This window comes from Triticum dicoccoides, chromosome 2B (genome assembly GCF_002162155.2).
Source record: "Triticum dicoccoides isolate Atlit2015 ecotype Zavitan chromosome 2B, WEW_v2.0, whole genome shotgun sequence".
In the NCBI taxonomy this organism is placed as follows: Eukaryota; Viridiplantae; Streptophyta; class Magnoliopsida; order Poales; family Poaceae; genus Triticum; species Triticum dicoccoides.
The window spans coordinates 659,950,042-659,957,095 of NC_041383.1; the positions used below are offsets into that span (position 1 = coordinate 659,950,042).

Below are 7,054 nucleotides of genomic sequence, written 5' to 3' on the forward strand. Positions count from 1 at the left end.
CTATTCCGTTCTTCCAGAAATTCGGGCTAGAGCTTCTTAAATTTGGAGGGGTAAATTAGGCATTAGGAACTAAAGGTTTTACATCCGGAAATCAGAGATTTCACTTTTACATTCAGAAATCGCAGGGTTCAGAAATTAGCGGGTTCACTTTTGAAAATTAAAGATTACATAGGAAAAATTCCTATTGATCCAATCCTATGAATCAAAGCATAGGAAAAAATTATAAGGATTTCAATCCTTCGAAAATCCTACAAAATTTCTTTGAATCAAAGAAGCCCTAAGGGGTTTCTCAAAGGTAAATCACAAGTTTTCAGCCAACGCACACACGTCCTGCTATCTGCCGCCGAAGGACCTGGTTATCGCCGGCATCTAGTCTAGTACAGATTGGGCGTGACCCACACCTCCGTAGGGCAGTCCATCAGCCGTGCAGACTCAGGCAGCAAGCCGGGGAACACGCGCTCGAACGTCCTCGCCCTCGTCCTACTGAGGACGCCGTAGGCCCTCGCGCCTCCCCAGTCGCCCACCAACTCGAGCAGTTTTGGAGAGTACTGCCGCATCCATGGCGCGGAGAAGTAGAGCACACCGGGCCTCACGCCGGGGAAGCTCCCAGTGCCGGTGGGGAGCCACGCCGGCCGGTTCATCCCGAGGAACAGCGCGTGCGCCTGCACCGACTCCCGCTCCCCCTCGCCCCCGGCGTCATCGTCATCCTCATCGACCACGCGGAACGTGAACCTGACGGCGTCCGGGTACTCCGCGCGCCCGGGCTCCCACACCGCGCTCACCATCCACAGCCCGCCGCCGCCCGGCGAGACCACGAGGTGCCTGCTGAGGACGGCGTCGCGCAGCCGACGGTCTTGCACAACCTCCTCCTGCTTCTCCGATGGTGTCCCGGCGCCGGCGTCGTCGAGGGGCCACCGCTCGACGATCCCCTGGTACGTCACGGCGTACACGCTCCTCTTGTGGTACGCGCAGTCGGCGTAGGCGTCCGGGTGGCCGTGGCCCCAGATGAATCTGTTGGCGACCAGCACCCGCCACCTGGTGTCCCCCGCCCTGACGCGGGAGATCCACCTGCCGCCGAAGTGGACGACCGTGACGGCGTAGTCGCCGCCCCCGGACGGGTCGCCGGACAGCTCCGCCTTCCGGTAGAAAAACGTGGCCAGATGGTACGCGTCGTACTGCTGTGCGTCGATGTACTGGCCCGAGCTCCTGCTGAGACGGTAAGCCTTGATTTTCCCCTGGTCGTCGTGCACGACGGCCGTCACGCACGGGAAGTCGGTGACCGGCGGCAGAGCGATGGTCTGCGAGGTGAAGGGGTTGTGGAGCGAGAGGTTGCAGAGCTCGTCCACCACCACCAGCCACCCGTTGGAGGCGCCGCAGCAGGTGACGAAGGAGGCCTCGGGGAACGTGAGACTGTGAACCCTGTCGGCGTCGAGGAGGTTGCGAAACTTGCAGGTCACGGCGGAGCGGCTCCGCCCGACGGCCGGGTGTGGGTTTTCTTCCCAGGACAAGAGCCATGGCGTGCGCGGATGCGGGATGTCGCCGGCGGCCGCGCGCCACGACGTGCAGACGGACGCGAAGGCGAGCGCTCCCGGGAGCTGGAGGAGTTGCACGATGCTCGCGAGGAGATCGGTCGGGAGGTCCGACCAGCAGGGGTTTGTGCACGATCTTGCTGCTGCCATGGTGAATTTTTAGGTCTGTCACGTTGTGCTTGTGATCCAGCATATTTATGTGCAACGATGCAATTAACGAACGACCAAATACATCGGCGTCTGAGAAAAAATGTTGATTTATAAACTGAAAAAGAAACAAGGTGTCTGAGAAATAAAATGTTGATTTATAAACTGAAAAAGATTTGTTATGTGACCGTACACAAAGGCGAAACTTTAATAATTAATTAAGAGAGATAAAATGTTGATTTATAAATTGCATCTCTCTTTGACCATATGATGGACCCCGGCCGCACGCCAGCCACCCATTCCCCTCATTGTCAATGATGCACAGGACCCACCCATGACTCCATCGTCTTACTCTTCGCCTGGGACGATTCGCCTGGGACGAGCCGTGTGTCAGATCTTCTCATTACTAGTTGACCCGTTGCGCCAAATGGCGCAGAGATCCGCTAAATACATGTTGTCGATGAAAATAATTTCATTTTGCAAGGACATATTCGATACTGGTAGTAGAAAGCCTATTTTAAACCATGACATATTGAAAATATGTTTATCACGTTGTGAAGTTCGAGTTTGAAATAAAAGTGCATTTATATAACACGTACAAACCAGCACCAGATGGCCCAGAGACCCTTTTAAAACCATATTAGCGTTGAACATATATGCATTTTTTACATCAAGCACATATGGTAAGTATTTAGACCCCTTTATGTAAAGAAAAATTGCATAGGCTTTTCTTTATAAATATATGTACCTTTAAAATCATGAGTTCTTTCAAAATATTTTCTGTAGCAAGGAACTTTAGGTTTGAGCATGTATAAGCATAGCTTTAGCCCCTCTGTATAGAAATTGTGAAGTAGTCTTGTGTTTGAAAAAAAATTCTATCCAACAGTCATGTGCTATTTAGACCCGTTATATTTCAAATTAGGCATGTTTGTCGACGGCTGCTTTCATAGCCAGTACAGCAAGCACATAGGTTTGAGAGAAGAACCATTTACAACCATGACAACATTGGAAATATTTCTATCCATGAGTCACCTGCTATTTAGTCCCATTTAAAACCATGACCGCATTTAAAATATTGCTATTTTTTAAAAACTTTAGGTTTCAGCAAGCACATAGGTTTGAGAGAAGAACCCATTGCATCAAATGGCGCAAAAGCACGATTCAAACGAAGAAGTAAATAAAACTATTTTGCTTAACTTACGAATGAACATCGATGTTCTTGGTATAGTAACCTTGTTATTGAATCGATATGAATATCTGAAATAACTTTACAAATGAATTTATAGAGAATAGTTGACCCGTTGCGCCTAATGGCGCAGAGACCCGTTGAGTCCATATGTGCTTTGAAAAAAGACACATGTATCAGTTGGTTTAGTTATGGGCAAGCACATGTTGTAACAGAATGGAGGCTCATTGCCTACCATAAAAATGGAGGCTTGCTGTCTACAAAAAAATGTACAATAACATTACCTGTTGCGCCAAATAGCAAAAGGTCCCATTTCAAACCACGAGTTATTACTGAAAAAGGCTTCCGCCCCGCTTTATATATAAAGCACGATCCACAGCAACTCGGTACAAACGCACGCCACCACAACACACGCACACACCCAAGGCAGGATACTTGAAATAAGTGCATGAAACTTGACCATACTAAGAGCCTTTCTAATAATGAAACCTGATGTGATTTGAAAAGGTTTGCCTTTGTAGGTAAAATTAGAAACAATACCTAGGAAAACCAAAGAAGAAAACTTCCTAAGCAGGAGAGAAGAGAGAAACCAAAAGCTTTTCAACTAATGCATGTGACTACAAAGGTCACCGTCATAGTTAAAATGCAAAGGCCTTAACAAAATATCATGTTTCATATCATATTATGGATTTGCACTCTTCTAAAAGATTAAAAAGTTTGGTATTCATGGCAACCATGAAATATGAGGGTTCAAAGAAAGCACAAAATCAGGAAAGTCGTATTCCAAATAAGTAAATAGAAAGGTCACTCGATTATCCTATAAGTGCATGACATGCCACACATAAAAATCTTAAAGATTTAACACATGGATGAGGCAAAGATAGGATCAATTTAGAAATCCAACAAATTCTTTATAGGCCACTGCAACCAAATCTTAAACAGTTAACACATGGATAAGGCAGATATAGGATCAATTTAGCAAGACCATAATATACATGCCGTTGAGACTTACATGCATGAGAGAAATATTTAGAGTTGCAAATACAGTTCACTTCTTTCCAAATGTATGTGCCACACAACTGATAGAACCCAAAGTTATGTGATGGGTCAGATTGGCAAGGCATTTCCTTCAAATTCTTGGCAGCGATCCTTTGTAGTGCTCCTCAAACTACTATCAATGAGAATAATATTCTTCTCAATATTTACACCTCGATGTAAAAACAAGGGTAGGATAATGTGTTTTTTTTTGCGCCAAATGGCGCAGAGGCACGCTAAAGCCATGTTTGTGATGAATTTGTTTTGCATGGTTTAGTCCTCTCTGAAATACCTAGCAGATTATAAAACAGTTTAGGCTAAACCACTTCGCTAGCTTAGGCGCTGAGAAAAGACGATTGGATTTAAGAATACAGGTGCAACGACTCGGCTTAGAGGAATAGGGATGGAATGAAATCTACCTTGAACTGAAACGGCAGCACAGGATGCAGCCTCAGGTTGAAGAAGACGACGCCATAAACCCAGGGCACCAAGAGATAAATACATGTTGAGCGATAAACAAGGCACATGCAGTGGAAAAGGAGAGCAAACCTTGAGTAGCAGGCAGCAGCAGCAGGCTACAGGTGCAGATGCAGAAGCAGAGCAGCTCTTCCAACCTGCAAAATAAACGCAGATAGAACCATAAGAACACGAGCATAACTATGTAGGCACATAACACATCTATTCTATCAACCCAGCAAAACACATATGAAAGCCCATTCAATAGATGCAGAGCAACAGAAGGGCACCAGAACCCATTCACCAAACAAAGCAGTTAATATTGATTACTATACTAAGCCAATTCTTTCAACCAAAGGAATTAATATTGTTCATTATATTAAACCACTATACATTATATTCAGAGCATCTTTTTCTTGAAAATCATATAAGCTTTTAACTTGGGGATAATTAGATTTATGCCCCTAGTTATGTCTCACTCGTTTGTTTTACCCCTAATTCCCAAAAGTCACCGGTTCTGTCCAGGTCACTTTGCTCCTCTTATGCTTTTGCCCTTTGACCGTTTAACTGTCAGTTTGAAAACTTCATAACTAATTCATACTAAATCAGAAAAATGCAAATAAGATACCAAAATGTTCAAAAAAACATCGCCTATATGGGAGTGTCATTTGCATTCACGAAAAAGGTGTTGGAAAGTGCCCATCCGAGTTTTAGCTCTTATGCTACCACCATGAATAGTAAAATCTAAAAAAGTTCAAAAAAACTCAAAAAAAATTGGTGGCAAAGAATGACAAATGTTTTAAGTGCCTGCCAAGTTTCATCAGGGAATAACATTCGTGGGTGCCGCAACAAAAAAAAAATCAGCACTCCAAAATAGATTATTTTTTTGCCACGACTTCCACGAATGCCGTTCCCTAATGAAACTTGGCAAGCACTTAGAACATTTGTCGTTCTTTGCCACCATATTTTTTTTGAATTTTTTTGAATTTTTTTAGAGTTTACTATTCATGGTGGTATCGAAAGAGTTAAAACTCGGATGTGCACTTTCCAACACTTTTTTCATGAATGCAAATGACACTCACATATAGGTGATGTTATTCTGAACATTTCTGTATCTTATTTGCATTTTTCTGATTTAGTATGAATTAGTTATGAAGTTTTCAAACTGACATCAAACGGTCAAAGGGCAAAAGCATAAGAGGAGCAAAGTGACTTGCACAGAACCGGTGACTTTTGGGAATTAGGGGTAAAACAGACGAGTGAGACACAACTAGGGGCATAAATCTAATTATCCCTTTAACTTGTGAGTGCTATGATCCTCTTCTCGACATGCAAAAACCCAAGAAGATGCTCATCAACTCACTTCATACGGTTTGCTTTCAGGCAAATTAATAGACATAAGCAGCATGAAGTATCTAGCCACCTCAACCGCAACAATATGATTCCAAGGCATTCTAGAAGAGAGAATAGAACACACCATAATAACATCCTCATCAACACACAAACGAACAGTACATGGCACATGCACACAACCAAACCTTAGAGAAAAGGAAGCACACCATTCTATCGCCAAGAAAAGAAAGCCTAGACATCAATTGCAGAGGCAGTAAGCAACTAAAATAGGCAGAACACTTATCTTCTCAAGCGTAATTTTTCACTCTGTTACCAACTGCATAGCTCTCCACTAATAAAAAATGCAAAGAAATAAGGTAAGGAATAGCACATTACCAGAACCAAGTAGCACAACCAGGACAGCGGCGAGCCAACGAAGGTGAAGCAGCAGACGAACAGCCTGACAAGAAACATGGCCGGGTTACCAGAGGCATTCTGCCGAACACGTTGCATGCAGGCAAACGGGAGGAAGACGAACCTCAATGCAAACGGCAGGACGGCACGACGGCGGGCGCAGGAGACAGTAAGAAACTGGGCTGCACATGCAGCATGCAAGAGGAAGAACACGGAGGTAAGCAGGGCGCATTGCGCATTCAGTAAAGGCGAAGAGGACACACCAAGGCAGGCAAGCACTGACCTTAACTAGCAGCACCAACCGAACGCACAAAAGCCCTCACAACGACCACGCACATCGACAACGAAGAAGTTAGCCGCAACGAGTCCGAGAGGAAGTGAAGCGCGGTGGGGCGAAGCAGGCGAACGACGGATAGCGAAAAGGGAGAGCGGGGGAGAGAAAAGGAGAGACGAAGGAAAGATGAATAAGAAAGGGACGGGCGCGGCCTCTTCCCACAGCAGGCAGCATCGCACACGGGAACAGACCCACCACCGCGGCGAAGGCACGCGTCCTAAGCGGGCCATCCCGGGCCACTGTCATACAAAAACCAGGCCAGCAGGTGAAACCCACCAGCACAAGAGGGAGACGCGCAGGACCAGCGCACGCGACGCAGAGGCGCGGTCCACGGCACGGCGACCGCACGTCCGGCTGGTCGAGCCGTGCATCAGCCACACCGCACGCGATGTAGAGGCGGGGCGGGGTCCATGGCGTGGCACGCGCATGTCAGCCTCGCATGACGGAATCTACAAGGCAAGCCAACAACTGCCTCTAACCCCGGACAGAAAAGCTGGACACAGGACCAACAAACACCACCCGCCGACGCGTAGGACCAGAGAGCATGGTGCCCCACACGTCATCCCGTGCAAAGAATCAGCGGGTATATCCTCAGCAGCAAACCGCTGCCTCCACGCTCCA

At 46.4% G+C, this 7,054-nt stretch overlaps 1 long non-coding RNA gene across 2 annotated transcripts; it reads right to left on the reverse strand.

The window, feature by feature from the left end:
- Positions 1 to 3,168: 3,168 nt before the first annotated feature.
- Positions 3,169 to 6,516, reverse strand: LOC119368235. 2 transcript variants are annotated; one of them, XR_005176576.1, is made up of 5 exons: positions 6,383 to 6,516; positions 6,224 to 6,281; positions 6,082 to 6,145; positions 4,317 to 4,511; positions 3,169 to 4,189 (listed from the first exon to the last, which is right to left on the reverse strand). It is a non-coding gene; the product is annotated as an uncharacterized LOC119368235 (long non-coding RNA). The 2 variants fall into 2 exon arrangements; XR_005176575.1 differs by having other exon boundaries at positions 3,169 to 4,511.
- Between the last annotated feature and the right edge of the window lie 538 nt (positions 6,517 to 7,054).